The sequence below is a fragment of the Myotis brandtii genome, unplaced genomic scaffold (genome assembly GCF_000412655.1).
Source record: "Myotis brandtii unplaced genomic scaffold, ASM41265v1 scaffold1494, whole genome shotgun sequence".
Classification (NCBI taxonomy): domain Eukaryota; kingdom Metazoa; phylum Chordata; class Mammalia; order Chiroptera; family Vespertilionidae; genus Myotis; species Myotis brandtii.
Window position 1 is genome coordinate 41,630 of NW_005355393.1, and position 15,804 is coordinate 57,433.

General features: G+C 38.9%; 1 pseudogene; it reads right to left on the minus strand.

Annotated features, from left to right (window-relative positions):
* Positions 1–54: 54 nt before the first annotated feature.
* Positions 55–15,804, minus strand: part of LOC102262861 — a 146,102-nt pseudogene continuing 130,352 nt past the window's right edge.

A 15,804-nucleotide genomic window follows, 5' to 3' on the forward strand; every position in this document is an offset into this window, starting at 1 on the left:
CCCCACTGGGGATCGAACCCACAACCGGTGACATCTTGGTTCCTGGGTCAAGGCTCAACCACTGAGCCACACCAGCAGGACTTCTTTGTCTTCTTGTTCATCAGACTCATCATCAAAGACTTTTTTATATGCATCTTCTTCTCCTTCCTTTTCATCTGATTCTTCCTCAAACTCTCTCAGAGCCTTCCTCATTAAACACTTCTTCAGAGCTGTCATCTTCAAATTCTGATTTTTTCAGTCATTTTCTTCTCTTTTTCAAGAATTTTTTCATTAAACCCCTTGTCAGAGCCAGTCACAGTAAACTCTTTTTTCTCCAAATTCTTTTTCAGAGCCATCTTTAAGCAGCTTTCAGAAGCAGTCTTCTTCAGAGTCTCTGACTCGTCTTCTTCAGACTCCTTGTTGGGGGCTGTTCTCTTCTACAGACTCCTTTGCAAAGCCAGTCTCTTCAAAATCATTTTTTGAGTCACTTCTTTTTGGATTCTCTTCTGGGGCCATTCACTTTAGACTCTTTCATTGGACTATCCTCTTCCAACTCTTTTGGGACTGCCTTCTCCAGACTCTTTCAAGGTGGAGTGTGGAAACCACACTCCGACCTTCTTTCAAGGCAGCCTTCTTCAGCCACTTTATGAGGCCACTCAGAATGCTCCTCCATCTTCTGTTTTTGCAAACTTCTTTTCATCTACAGGTTCTTTGGATTCCATTTGAGTTGCAGCTTCTTGAGCATTCATTTTAGATGTGTTAGGATGCTCTGGAAGGCCCTGCCCTTTCTGAAGCACAGAGACCTGTATTGGCCTTAGGAGTATTGAGAAAAGCCTCCCATCTTTTCAGCCTTTCCTCCCTTTTTCTTGTGATCTCCACCTGATAATCTGTAGTTCCATCCCACACTTGGGCAGTGATTTGACAACTGAACCACCATCCATTGAGGGTTTGAATACAATAATCAACTCTCTCTGGATCCCTGAAAGATACAGAGGCCACACCATCTGGGTTTTTATCAAACAGAAAGAGCTTCCTAATTTGTCTAAACTTTGAACACTCTATTCAAAGATTTTCTCTGATTTTTCTCATTCAGCACCAACAGATCATCCTCAAAATACAGAGAATGAAACATATTTTTGATGATGACAACTCACTCATGGCACATTCGGGATGGCCCATCTCCATTCTCTCAGGTCTCTAATCCAACTGCTTTTGTTGCAGAGACGAATTTTTCTTGCAGTCCTAGCACTTCTTCTTCTTAGAGCCATCATATTCCCCCTTCAAAAGAAACTAGGCCACCTCGACATGTAATTCATAGGCTCTGATTTCATCTTCATTCAAAAGTTTTAATGTGAGATCCGCAGATTCCTTCTTCAAATAACAGCAAAGCCCATCTCCTTTAAGATTTCCTTGGTTATCTTTGTAAAGCTCGACCTTAGATTTTTCTGTTTGAGGATCTTTCATAATGCCAGACTTGGACATAAACTGTATAAATTCATCCAGTGTAATGTTGGAGACAAACCAGACACAAATACACTTGCATTTCTGTCTTCTTCAACTTGAAACCATCCTGATTCTGCCTTTCTCTTTTCTCCCCTCTTTTTGGGATCAATGGGTTCAGGGGTTTTTCTTTGAGGAGGTTCCTCTGCAGGCCCAGTAGTAACATCTAGTACATTTGCAGTAGAGCTAGATGTACCATCATCATTAGAAAAGCCATAATTGACCTGGTGTGTACCAATGAAATTTTCATTGATTTGGGAGAACCAAGCCTTTTTGTCCAGGTCCCACTCATAGGGGGTCTCATCTGGCTACTGCCCAAAAGAATTGGTTTCTCTACCTGGATCTTTCTGGGTGTCTCTGTCCTTGGTGTCTCTGTACGATTGTTGCATTCGCAACTGTTCATCAAAGTCATCTTTCCCATCCAAGTTGTTGCCACTCACATTGCTGACTTAGCCACAAGGCAGAGCCCAGGTGAGCTGAGAGGCCAAGATGAAGCGAGTCTGAGATGACTGCAGCTCTGAAGCAATGTGGGGAAATAACTTGAGAACTACGGATGCCAGCTCAGACTGTGCAGTCGCCTTGGTTGGCACCTCTTCGGCTGTTATTTTTATCCTCTTCTAAGGATTCTGCTTCACATTTGACTTTTTATTGTATACTACTGTAATTTTACTTAGGAAATTAGTTTTTGAGAAGTATATATAAGAAACTAAAAATATATGATATGTTGTCACATCCAGCATATGTATGAATTTATATAAAGTTTATTAAATTAGTCAGTCCACTTGGGTCCATTGCTAAAAGCCAAAAGTAAGTGTCCCTAAGTGAGATAGGGGAAATCATCTGGCTATTTCAGTCATGGGAGAGAAGATATTTAGCTTCATCCTGTAATTAGCATTTTCAGAAGGACCTTAATTACATATTACATTGCTTCTCCAGGCCATTGCACACAAAGGGGTCTTTTTGTGAGTTTAGAAGTAACTGTAATAACATGAATTTTAATGATTGACAGTCATGGGCTAAAATATAATCATGAACTGATGGCTTTTTCTGTCTGAAGAGATTTCTTGACTTTCAAGTATGTTCCTTGGAATAAATACTCCTTACAGGCTAAGTGAAAATATAAACAATATTATTTATTTTCTTTAAAGAATATAAACAATAACAAAACTAAAACCACAAAAAGAAAAACACTAAAATATTTTATTGGATGAAAAGCCCTGTGCTTGCCAATCACTTACCTTGTACAGTTCATTCATAACCTTATGAATTCATGTGAATAGGCATAAATTAAAGAAATAACTATTTTCTCTTACTCATTTTCAGGTAGTACACAGAAGTAGCTTAAAGTTATGTTGTAAAGAAAAGAAACTAAGCTCAGACACAAACATGCAAGGTACTGTGATCAGGCTTTCCGAACACTTTGCTTTGTATTTTAAAATGTGCTCCTTATATGCAAAGTAACAAAAGCTAAATATACATGAGCTGCAATCCACAAATAGTTCCAGCTATACATCTAGAAGCACTGGTCAGGAGTGAGATGTCTGCACCCCCAAAATAAGGCTGTAAAATCTACTTCAGTTGTAAGGATCAATAGTGTTTATTCAAAAGCTGAGCTGCGTGGTTTTAATGCAAAGCTGATTCTGCCTTCAGAAAGACCAGCTTGTTTTGCACTGTCCTGGAAGTTTGATTCATAAAGTCGTTCATAATGTTTACTGAATGTCTAATGGAGGCCATAAAACTCCCTGCACAGATCTTAGGTAGAAACTTCTCCTCTTTGACTGTTTTATTTCATCTCCCAGAATGGAGAGACATCCTCACTTGTTTTCAGAATTTAATTTGAGAACCACAGGAAATTATTTTTTAAGTATATTCCCTTTCTGACTGGCTTAAAATGCCAAAATATATGCTGCATAAGAGGGGCCTTAAGCTTTACCTCTATACAATACCCAAAATCAATGTGGTAGAAACTCTATAGGAAAACAATTTTTAAAAACATTCGTTAGCAATTAGGTTCTATTTGTGGAGGAGGCAGTTTCAAAATACATCAGAAAGCCTCTGGCAGCTCTGACCACTACTCTAAGCTGTTATTAACTTTATAAGCATAAAACGCTCCATACACCCACCAAAACAAAACAGGAGCCCTGGGTGGGAAAATGCACGGTCTTCAATGAGCGTCTTTCAGTTGGATCCTCTTACTGCTGGGGCTGTGCATATAGATGGGGTATTACTCTCTCTGATTTGAACTGGTATTTGTCATGAGTGAGAATTATAAAATCAGGTAGCTACAAGAATGCCTCTTTATACTCTGTAGGAAGGCCATTATATTTCCACTTAACCAAAATGTGTTTGTATGGATACAGTTGCCAACTTTTATAATTTGGTCAACTTTTATATAAGCAGTTTAAGAATTATTGTCAACAAATAAGAAAGGAGAAATCAATCACAGTATGCAAAAATACTTCATAAATATTTGAACATTTTTATTTTAAAATGAAAAGACTATGAGAACCTACTATAACTATGAAAGATTCATGATTTTTTAAATGAAAAAGAGTGATTCCATTCAGACACAATAATAATAAAAACACTTCAACATATATTCAATTTTATAGAGGGATATTTATTTGAGTGTTGGGAGAAGGAAGTATTAGACTAGTTTCCTGACCTTGAAGACACTACAAAATATGATTAGTGTGTGTCTCTTTTCATTTTTCTTGGGTATTTTATTTTTATTTTTTAAAAAATTTTATATATGTTTTTATTAATTTAATATACAGGAAGAGAGAGGGATAGAAACATCAATAATAAGAGAGAATCACTGATCGGCTGCCTCCTGCATGACCCCTACTGGGGATCAAGCCCACAGCATGGGCATGTGCCCTGACCGGGGATTGAATCGTGACTTCCTTGTTCATAGATGGACACTCAACCACTGAGTTATGCCAGTTAACCTATAATTACTGTTTTTAATGAAAAACTTCACACACAAACGTTTCCAGCTTCAAGATTTAGTAGGCATTTTATATCATTACTAGAGGCCCGGTGCATGAATTCGTGCATGGGTGGGGTCCTCATATTTCAACAAATTATGTTGCTCACTTCCGCTGGACTAAAAACAATGAGCAACAATATATATTAAACTTTACTAGATGTTCGATGCACGAAAATTTGTGCAAAGTAGGCCTTCCTTCCCCTAGGCTGCCGGCACCGGCTTCCCTCCGGGACCCGGGACCCGGGACCCGGGCTTCCCTCCTTCAGCCGCTGGCAGGCACCCGGGACCCAGGCTGGCTTCACCTAGGTCACTTGCAGGCACCTGGGACCCAGCTGGCTTCCCCTGGGCCTCCCACAGGCACCTGGAACCCAGCTGGCTTCCCCCTGGCCCCTGCTTTGTCAGGAAGGACATCCAGAATGACATCCAGAAGACGTCTGGTCTAATTAGCATATTACCCTCTTATTATTATAGGTATAACACTCATTAATATAAACCAGGATCATGAATGAAAGCAATAACTACCACAGTGTCACTAATGAGGAAATATTTTTAAATGTTATGGATTTCATAGCACACAGACCTTGGCTGACGCAATTTAAAATGACACTAATTTAAAGACTAATATTTTACCTTTATGATCAATAAATTATTAGGACTCATGTCACATGGAATCTAATCATTAATATATTTTTAAAAATTGGTACTAATGCAACACAGTTAACTCCTTCACCTTAAGCTATTTTTTATTTGAAGTAGTTACCCTACATTCAAAATGTATGTGAATGAATGGTTGCATTTTTGCTTCAAAATAAGCTTATTGGTATGTATACATCAATTTATTTCATTATAACTCATTCAGCCCAAATATATATACATGAGTGCAGATGTATACTCCTGTATCTCTACAGAGAGATTATAGTAATAGTTATTTGCCACATGATTATTATGCAAAGGTATCATATAAATCATCATATATATTCTGATCCCAAACCTTTTGAGGAGGTTTTATTATCATTGTTGCTCCCATTGTTATTATTATTACTGTTGTTATCTTGTAGAAGATCAAACTGAAACTGGGAGATATAAAGTAACTTGCCAAAGATATCATAACTAGTAATCAGCATGCAGGCTTATATTCCTTACCATTAGGTACACTGCCTTCCCTCTGCTTCTAACTATTTGTACTACCCTTTCACCAAAATCATACCTATAATCTCCATGACTGGGCTCTGGGTTTTGGCAAGCATACTAAGTATGAGAAAAAGAAAAAAAACAAAACACTTTTATTTAAAGGTTCCAATATTATTCAGTCCCTGGAGGTCCCTTAGGGCAGATGTCCTTTACTTAGGGAAAAATCCCAGAATAAGCTCTGAAGTAAAGTATGTTTGGGGGACAGGGGAACTCTACAAAATCACCATGAATCTTAATGCAAATGTAAATATTGTGATTTGAAAAAGCAAATTGCTTCAAATATGATTGAGGTAGAACTATATCTCTAAAGTTTAAATGCCATTTACCTAGGGTGTTTGATTGAGGGTAGTATAGAGATTTGAATAAATGCTTTTCTCCAGATTGAAAAATGTTGCTTGTTCATGCGTGCATGCGTGTGTATGTGCGTGTGCGTGTGTGTGTGTGTGTGTGTGTGTGTGTGTGTGAAGAAACAAGTTTACGTATCAGTACAAATAGAAAAAAAGGGAACTTCATGGGAGGGAGAATCATATCAATAGAATGAATGCCAATACTTCATGTTTCAGAGGTGAAAAAGGATCAATTGTGTAAATGATTTGTATACATTATATAATCCTTGCTCAGACCTACAGTTGTTAGGAGGGGCACAACTTTCTGAGGATACAGGAATGCTACATATGTTACTAACCATTGAAATTTTGGGATGCTCCTGTGGTTCTGGAAGTGCTTCAATAATACTACTGAACTCAGCTTCTTGAATTGATATTAGAAACTGTGTAAAATAGTGGCTCTCATCCCTTCTATAGTCTTTGATGCACTGAGGGGAACACACCAAATAATCTGTTTCTTTCAGCCCTAATATTCTATAATTCTAGTTAAGTTGTCCCCTTTCAATGAAGTTGTGACTATCCAGCCATCATTCCTCCATCATTCTACCTTCACGCCCCATTCAAGTTCTGTCTTCTTCTAATGCCTATCACTTCTTCCAAATTAACCTTATTATTTTAATTTTTTGTCAACTATTATGTACACTAGAATTTTAATGGTTGTTATGTTGATTACAATGTCCTACATATTTACTAGTACATCATGTTTATTGTATTAAAGTAGCCTGATTCAGGTTGAGCTGCCTGGGAGTTACAGACTTATATGCCTCTAATCCAGCAAAGAGTGAGGAATTTCCCTGAGCTCTGCACAAGGGACAGATAGTAGTACTGAGATGTATAAACAAGAAAAGATGCATTTTACAGAATCAAATAAGTTCTCGGTCTGCAAAATAGAAAAATAGAATCAATAGAATGAGATAAAAAACATATCAACAGAGATAAAGAAAGCCGAATCTGACTACATGCTGAGGGGGGAATTGTCCTAGCTTTGGAACTTATGTCAGCTCTGCTTGGAACAATGTATGATACATGCTAGTCTAACCTAATCTAATCCAAGTAATATGATGTGATTATATATATATACACACACATACAATCTATTCTGGCTAAAAATATAGGTGCATACTGATTTTTTTAAAACACTATAATAATTATGCAGAGAAGGCCTTTGGAAGATGTTTATATAGCTATTAGTTAATAGGTTTTTTAAAATTCTGAGTAATGGCTTATTTAGAGAAAAACATAGCCACAACAGAAGAAAAAAAAAAAACACCACCAAAACCCAAGTATCTATTATAATGCATTATAGCCTATAAGTCACAATTATATCAATCAATTCAGAAAATCAAGCCAAATAAAACTGATGTGATGAAAGAAATAGCAAGTACATTTTCCGGTAATGAATAATCTTTTATCACCATAGAATGTCAGCTGAGGTTGGTTGCAGCAGTTCTTCCGTACTTACCAAGATCTTACATGACTCTGCCTCTTCAACATGTCACTGCTAGTTTTTAGGTCTTTGACCATCCTGGATAGCATTGAACTCTGTACCAGAGGCCTGCACCTTAAACTCTATTTTCATAGGCTTCTAATTAATACTCAATGAAAGGTTTAGAAATGGAGAACATCTTGTTTAATCCAGTCAAGTCATATTTAGGAAACCAATGGAAATTTGCTCCTTCCTTTTCTTTCCATCTCTTCTCTCCTCCCCCTCCCTCCCTCCTTTTCTTTCTTTTTCTTTTCTTTCCTTTCTCCCTCTTCCTTCCTTCCGTCCTTCCTGCCTTCCTTCCTTCCTCCCATTTTTACTTTCTTTTGTAAGCACATAGGCATACTAAAAATCTCTCCATATTAAATATTAAAACACTTTAAATAGTATTCCACTTCTGTCCTTCCCTGCCAACCTTTAGATGAGTTTTTCCCAGATGCCCTTTATTTGCTTTCTGTCTCCCAGCACTTTTTTTTTTCAGTGCCATGGCACATATAGAACATGATAGATGACTAAAGCTGACAATGGCTCTAGGGACTATCTCAGAGGATCCCACGGTTCTGCCTATTCCAAAATGCTGAGAGGATCGATAACATGGTGCACCTGTAACCCCTCCAGGATTCACCGTTGTGCTGAGGTACAGCTGAGGGGTGCTCTGCTCAATTTAATTCATACAAACCTGAGTTCTGCTTATAGTACAAACCTGACCTGCTCCCACCCAAGGTCATTTGAGATTTTTTTGCTATTTAACATAACATATGATTTTGCTTACATTGTTTTATGTGAAATAAACAGTTTATTGGCCTCTTAAAAACATTGTACCCCCATTTTTTTTCTATAATTTTATTCCCTACTTTTCCATCTGCTTGCATTGGACATGTTTTGTGCACCACCTCTTGATTCACTCTTACTTCAACAATTGCTGGTGTTATCAGCACCAGTCTCATACCATGTGACCCAATAGTCTAGTGACCCTTATGGTAGACAGAATTCCTTATGCCTCTTTGGTAAGCCCCAGTAAGAGAGATCCCTAGGTTCTGAAGCAGGGCATGCTCTTGCTGCAGAGAATGACCCACATGTTGAAAATCAGTTCTTGGCATGCTACTGGGATCCTTAAAGACTGAATGCCGGGCCATGGGAAACTGACTGTGAGATCAAAGGCACCATCATTAGTTGGATGTTATCAGATCCATCAACTCATAAGTTTTACTGTTGCAGCCATCTATCATATCCTGAGTGATTCATTTGGAAATGGGCCTGAGCAGGCCTGGAGGACACATGTAAGTTTCAGGAGCATGGCCCAGACTCCTCTGGCAGCTACTATAGTTGCACTGAGGCTTTCGCTAATGTCTCCATCTCTCTCAATTGGCACCTCTGGCTTCGTGACAGGGATCCCTATAACCTATTAATAGAAAAGGAAACACATCAGGCTAATTCACAGGTGGATCATCCCCGATTTCGTGGCCTCATTACCACATGATAGCCCAACTGAGAGGTGATCCTGCAGGACAGTGGAAAGGGGAAATCCTTCCAGTGGAACAGAACTGTAAGCTGTGAAGTTGGTCATTCATTCACCTTGTGTGAAGGTGAATGTGACCTGAGGTATAGCTATACAAAGTCTCCTGCACAGGACTGAATGGCTTAGCTGGTTGATCCAGGGACAGGGAGGAGCAACATTGGAAGATCAAAAACAAGGACATTTGGGGGGAAAGCATGCAGATGGACAAATGGGAACGGGCCGAAAGTGTGGCAATTTTTGAATTTTATGTTAATATCTATCAGAAACTGTCCTCCACAGAGAGCCACTAAAAAGCCAGGTAAACAAAGGGGCTGTCTTGTGAATGCCAGCCTGCCTCCCCTCTGAGACCCAGTGTTTATGCAGTAGGCCCATGAGCAGTGTGGTCATGTATGCTGCCTATCCGTCTATTGCCTCTCAGCTCCCCTTTTTGCCTACTTTGTGGAAATAAATCTGGGCCTTTATAGATTTTTCCTTTGCCAGATGACACCGTTTTAAGCTTAGTTAGTAGAAGGGGTGGGAGCGGAGCTGCCAGAGGAAGCGGTGCTCCTCCCTGGTCCCAGTGCACTTGCTTGCCAGGTTCCTGTAGTTCCCTGGCTTCTCCAGCTCTGGCTGCTACCCTCGGGCCTGTCAGCAGCATTTCACAGCCAGCAGCTTCCCTTCATTCTGTTTGTTTGTAGCCCAGTATTTGTGGGGCACCATGAACAACTTTAAGCAGCACCTTAGAGAGTTCTGCCGCACAACACCATAGCGACTTTAGTGCTGTCCAGTAAGCCACAGCTGTGACCTCTCCAACAAGGGCTTGGTCAAAGCCCTGGGGTTGCGGGATTTCTCCTTTGGGTGCTCAATTGTAGTCCTAGGGATAGTGGCTATTTCTTTTCTTCTTCTTAAAAATTGTATTTTTATTGATTTTCACAGAGAGAGGAAGGGCGAGGGAGAGAGAGAAACACCGATGTGAGAGCAAAACATTGATAGGCTGCCTACTGCAGGCCCCCTACCAGGGACTGAGCCCACAAGCCCTGTATGTGTCCTGACCAGGAATCCGACCAGCCACCTTTCCATGCATGGGACAATGTCCAACCAACTGAGCCACACTGGCCAGGGCATGGTTATTTCTTATATCTGCTCTCTCTATATTCTTTGAAGTTCTGTTTATTTCTTACTAGCTAATTCCTTGTTATTTAAATACTCAATTATAGTTAATAATCATTCCTCTTTTCAGCTTTTTAGACATATAATTGACAAATAAAAACTGTATGTATTTAATGTGTACACTGATATTCTGATACACAGGCATACCTTGGAGATATTGCAGATTTGATTCCAGACCACTGTAATAAAGTGAGTCATACTCTTTTTGCTGGTGGAGGGTCTTGACTTTAATTTTTACAAAACACAACATCTGTGAAACACTATAAAGTGAAGTGTCAACAAATGAGGTATGCTTGTATGTTTACATTGTGAAATGATCACTACAGTCAAGCTATAGTTAATAATTCTCTAACTAAACTTTTTATGTTCAAATGATGGTTTGCTCTATCTTCCCTCTGTGGACCCAGACTAATAACCGTGGAAGCAGGCAAGAGAGATAGGCATGGGCTCTACTGAATGGGCTCCCATTTATGAACCTTGACCTTGCTACTGACATTGCCAAATGATTTTCTCTCAGCAGCAGAAACCAATGCTGAGGTCTTGTTCTGGCTCCATCTCTTGAGGATTCTAGTCCACCACCTGGTGGCAAGTGCTAACTATAAATGAGCCATTTCAGGAATCATAGTGCAACAAGAATTAAACAACTGTGAGCTTCATCTTCTCATGGATGAAGTCACCCCATCAGGCGAGCAAGCAAGCTAAGCCCACTTAAGTGCCGACTAAAGATGAGCAAAATCTTGAGTGGGTGGTAGAAGAAAGCTGATGAATGTTAATGAAGTCATTAGGATGACATTAGCTGGGAGAGTAGCTTGTTCCATTCACCCTTGTATATTAAATATATTTTAGAGATTACCGGCAACTACTAAATCATCAAAGCATGCATGATGGATTGTGTTTAATATGGGACAGGAGCAGATATGAGTGATGTAAAGAATCCATGTATTTGTGCCTAACCTCTTACTTTCTGGACTCTCCTTTTTACCCCAGCAGTTACTGTGGCACCCAGGTGCACACTGCTCAAATGAAAGTATCCTCCCGTAGATCTCTCAATTTCTATCCCAGTGCTTCCCGCCCACCACCGTATGAGATATCTAAGGAAACTCTTTCAGTCATTCTGACATAAGCATAAACCTCAAAGTACAAGGGTCTTAACAACCCAATGAGCCTACCTTGACCACTTGGCACTAGAGCCTATGAATAAATACTGTCCCTTTATGTCCCCTGGGGTGGACAACTTGGGGGTGTATTACACATGGTTCTTCAGAAGTCCCTAGCAGGACTGAAACCCCTGATACCCTTGGGGGGGGGTTGAATTCAGCAAGACATCTCAGATTGTCTCTTGCTCCTTGTTCAACTCTTTGCAGCACCCCACTCCCATTCTCAGGAATAATTTATCAAAATAAACCACCTGCACCAAAGTATTGTCTCAGATTCTGGTTTGGGGGGGACCTGGGCTAAGATAGATCTCTCTTATCTTTTACCTTCAACTTTCCAAATGTGTTCCTCTTCTGTTGGCTGTTCCATTAGGTGTTGATATTCCACAGGATTTCAACCTTGGTCTTCTCCATCCACTTCCCTGCTTTATTTCATAAGCACTTTAACTATTATTTAATTGTTGAAAATGCTCAATCTGTTCCATCTGTCCACTTCATTCTTTTGACCCACACAACCCCATCCCACACTCCATAAGACATTTTTTACTTAAATGTTCTAACATAGGTTGAATGTAGCATTAAAAGGAAAACTGAGCTCATATTTGCCAGCCCCATTCCTTCTCTGGCGTTTCCTGTTTGTGAATGACATTATAATACTCTGAGATGCACAAGCTAGGAAGCTGCAAATTATTTTTGTGTTTTTTGTGTGGGGATTTTTTGTGTGAATGAATCTTGATACCTCCCTTTCTACAAACCCCGCTCCTGCCCCTGGCAAACAATAAGCAAGACATGTGATTTCTACCTTTTAGGGTCCTCAATTTTCCATCTCTACTTGACATTGCTGCAGCTTCCTGTTTACTACCAACTCTCCTTTTCTCTTAATTTGTGTACCAACCATTATAAAGGAAGCTCAAAGAACAAGATGAGCCAGTGGGTGCAACAGAGGCAGTATGAGATGACTAGTTGTCTGCTGGCTGTTTGCCCAGGTCAGGGGACAGAGCTGGACTAGCTTAGTATCTAGTACATACTAAACACTCAATGGGCAGTTGTTGAGGAACTAAATCTATATTTGACTATTGGAGCAAATGTTGTAGAGAAGAAGAAGAAGAAGGAAGAGGAGGAGGAGGAGGAGGAGGAGGAGAATTGCAATTGAAATGAGTGAGGAAGAAATGTTCTTACTACAATACTTTAGGTTAGTGTTTTACACATCTTCAAAACACTATCCTGCAATTCATTTAAAATATATATAAAGAAATTTTATTTGTTAAGACCTTACCAATAACATAGTATTTTCATTCCTATGTGAATATTGTAATGCAGTTGGCTAATGATTTTGCTGGCATGTTATATATCTCTCATAGATCCAAAATCTTCAAAGATTTCTGAAGTTGGTAGGAACAAACATAAGGTTTGATACATGTATTGTTTTGGTGGTGGGTGGTCATAGAATAGGGGGAAGGTACAGAATTGGGAGAGGAGCAAAGAGTAAATCAGTTCTGAAGCACAACTTTGAAATGTCTATTATCACCCTTACGAATTTCTTCATCTGTTTACTTTTTATATTATGTACATATTTTTGTATACTTCCTTAGATATTTTTGTTAACAAAGTAAGAAGAGGGCCACATTCCCTCTTTATTTAAAAAATAAAATTAATTGTGTAAGTGAATTAGACATCCTGTATGACACAGGCAATTTATGGTTATGAGTTTAATCAAAATAATAATTTTCTATTAAGAAAAACTTTAGTTCATGTGTCATTAAGTTAGTAAAACAAGTATAGCTACATATGTGTTGAATTACTCTCAAGTAACCCTGGCTGCACTGGAAATGACTCATTTTCCAAGTGTAAACATACCTCTGTTTGCAACAGTTTATTATCTTACAGGTCACTACAGTGGAAGTTGTACTTGGCATCCTTTTGACATAAATAATGTTACATTTTAAAATATTGCCAGAGAACCCTGATTTGGATGTTTCTAAAAAGAATAATCTGATTTCAAAATAATAGTGCAACACAATTATTACTAAAAGTATTTTTTCATCTTAGTTCAAAATAAAACTCCATGCTGAAAATATTATTTCTCTAAAACTTCTCAGATCAACTGGAATATAGTTATCAGACCTAACATATTACACTCTTTCTTTTGCTCTGGAATTAGGCCAAATGACAATATGTGCTTCTATGCATTGCCCAGTAGCAGGTGACTCTGCCATCTGGACATGTGTCCTTCACTTCACTGAGCAGGGCTCTGAAAAAATGCTGTATTACTGGCCTCAGGGCAACGAATGGAAGGGGGAGCAAGCAGCCCTATAGATCCTGCTCATAACTTACCTTTCCCTGTGGTATTTATAGCCTGATTGCATTTTATGAAGATTTTAAAGAAAAGGCCCAGGTTAAGGGAATTGAAATGTGGCTGTTGGCCCAGACATTCAAGCTTCTTTTGCCATTAAATGTTTCAGGATACTGGAGATTCTTTATCTTCTGGTTGTGATCCTTAAAAGATTGCTGGGAAGCCTGCTGAATTGATCAGTGTGAGTTGTGAACGGGAAAGCTGGGTTGCCCACCTTGAGTTTCCTTTTTGATCACATCTAACCCAGTAGTTCTAGCAAAGACACAACAATGAGAGACCTTCAAGTTGCCCTGACACAGGTTATTCATCTCCTTTGCATGTTTGGCTTACCTATATATTTTGTAAAAATTCCTGCCCTTTCTCTTCTCAGATAAAAAGCAATACAATCTTGGTCTTGTCTCCTTTCTCTGTGACTTACATGCCTTTCCCTTTGATGTGTTATTTCTTAGTCCAGTTGGTTGGAATCACCTAAAATTCACTAGGAAGGCAGTCGCTGGTTGTCTTGTAGCCATTACTTGACAAGACTGTAATTAGTTGGGCCATTTTACACCTGCTTTCCCAGCTGGGCATGGCATTTTGCTTTGCAGTGGTTTGTACCAGAACTGAAAGGACACAGATTCCACATTGCAGAGAACTCACAGAATCCTCTTTCTTTCTTTCTTTCTTTCTTTCTTTCTTTCTTTCTTTCTTTCTTTCTTTCTTTCTTTCTTTCTTTTCTCTCTTTCTTTCTTTTTTTTATTGCAAGTGTGTCTTTCTTCTGACATTTAACTGTTTTGATAGTGTTCAGTGGATAGCTTCTAACAAAGAAACCAAAATTGACTCCCACCTATGTTGGTAGCTCCTTATTTAATATTTCAGTTGACTTTTTTGAAAGATGCATCAGTTAGGGCTCGTTTTCATAGTAATCATAGTTACAAGTGAACCTTTAAGCCCTGGAAATATGTCTTTCAAATAATTCAGAAAACATAGTGGACAATGCCACTTGTGTAAATTAATTCTCATGCTAAATTAAACCCTTTTAAATGAAGAATACATAGATGTTTTAAATTTAATGCCTGCTATTTCTATCATTGCTCAAAAAGTGCTGGCCAGGAAGGAGCGTGGTCTAAGAAAATTAAACCAATCCTTTCCTAAAGACTCCTTGTTGTCAATGGAGAGCACTTCACCTTCTTCCCTCTGACCTCCATGATAATGTTTATTTTAGGCTTATTTACTGCGATTGTATGATGGTAATTGATGTTTGCCTTTGTGAGTGATCCAGAAGAATCTTAAAAATGAGAGGAAGCTCCAGCAAGTATTCTATGAAGTCAGTGGTGCTCCATTGTCAACCCAGTGGGTCATCTCTTGAGCCAGTAATGGGTAGATATTTTAGATAACTATTATGTAGCAATTAGTTATGCCTTTTCAATTATTTTTTTTTTTTTTTTACTAAAAGCACCATTAATGGATCTCCATAGAGGGCTTATCCAAGAGCTGTAATGATCAACTTAATAATGTCAAAAGCTCCTCTCAGTTTGTTTTATTTAGAAGATAAAAAATATACATTTACCCTAGCTTGTTCTTTTAGAGAATTAAGATGCTAAATCTTGCCCACAATTATTAATATTTTTTCCTTTGGAACTCTATCTGAAAAGAAGTCAAATCCCTCTATCTCAACATTTTTCTCTTTTGGTTTCATGAGGAATAAAAAATAATTCCAGCATTTTTACAATGCTACCAATTATCTACACTAATAAAAGAGAAACATGGTAATTAGCGTACGACCACTACCCTTCCCATTGGCTAATCAGCATATCCTTATGCAAATTAACTGTCAGCCAAGATGGCGGCCGGCAGCCAGGCAGCTGGAAGCGAACATGAGGCTTGCTTGCTCCAGTGACTGCGGACTCCAACGTTCCCCGCCTGACTTGCCGGCCTCTGAGCTGCAACTCTAAGAAACTTTGTAACAAATATAAAAGCTAAACAAAACCCCAGAAACCTACTTTCAGCCAGCCGGGATCTCAGAGCTGGAGTTATACATTGTTTCGATTATAGAACACAATCAGCAGCGGAAGCCTCAGAGCTAGAGCCAGAGCTAAAGCTGGCCCAGAATAAAAAA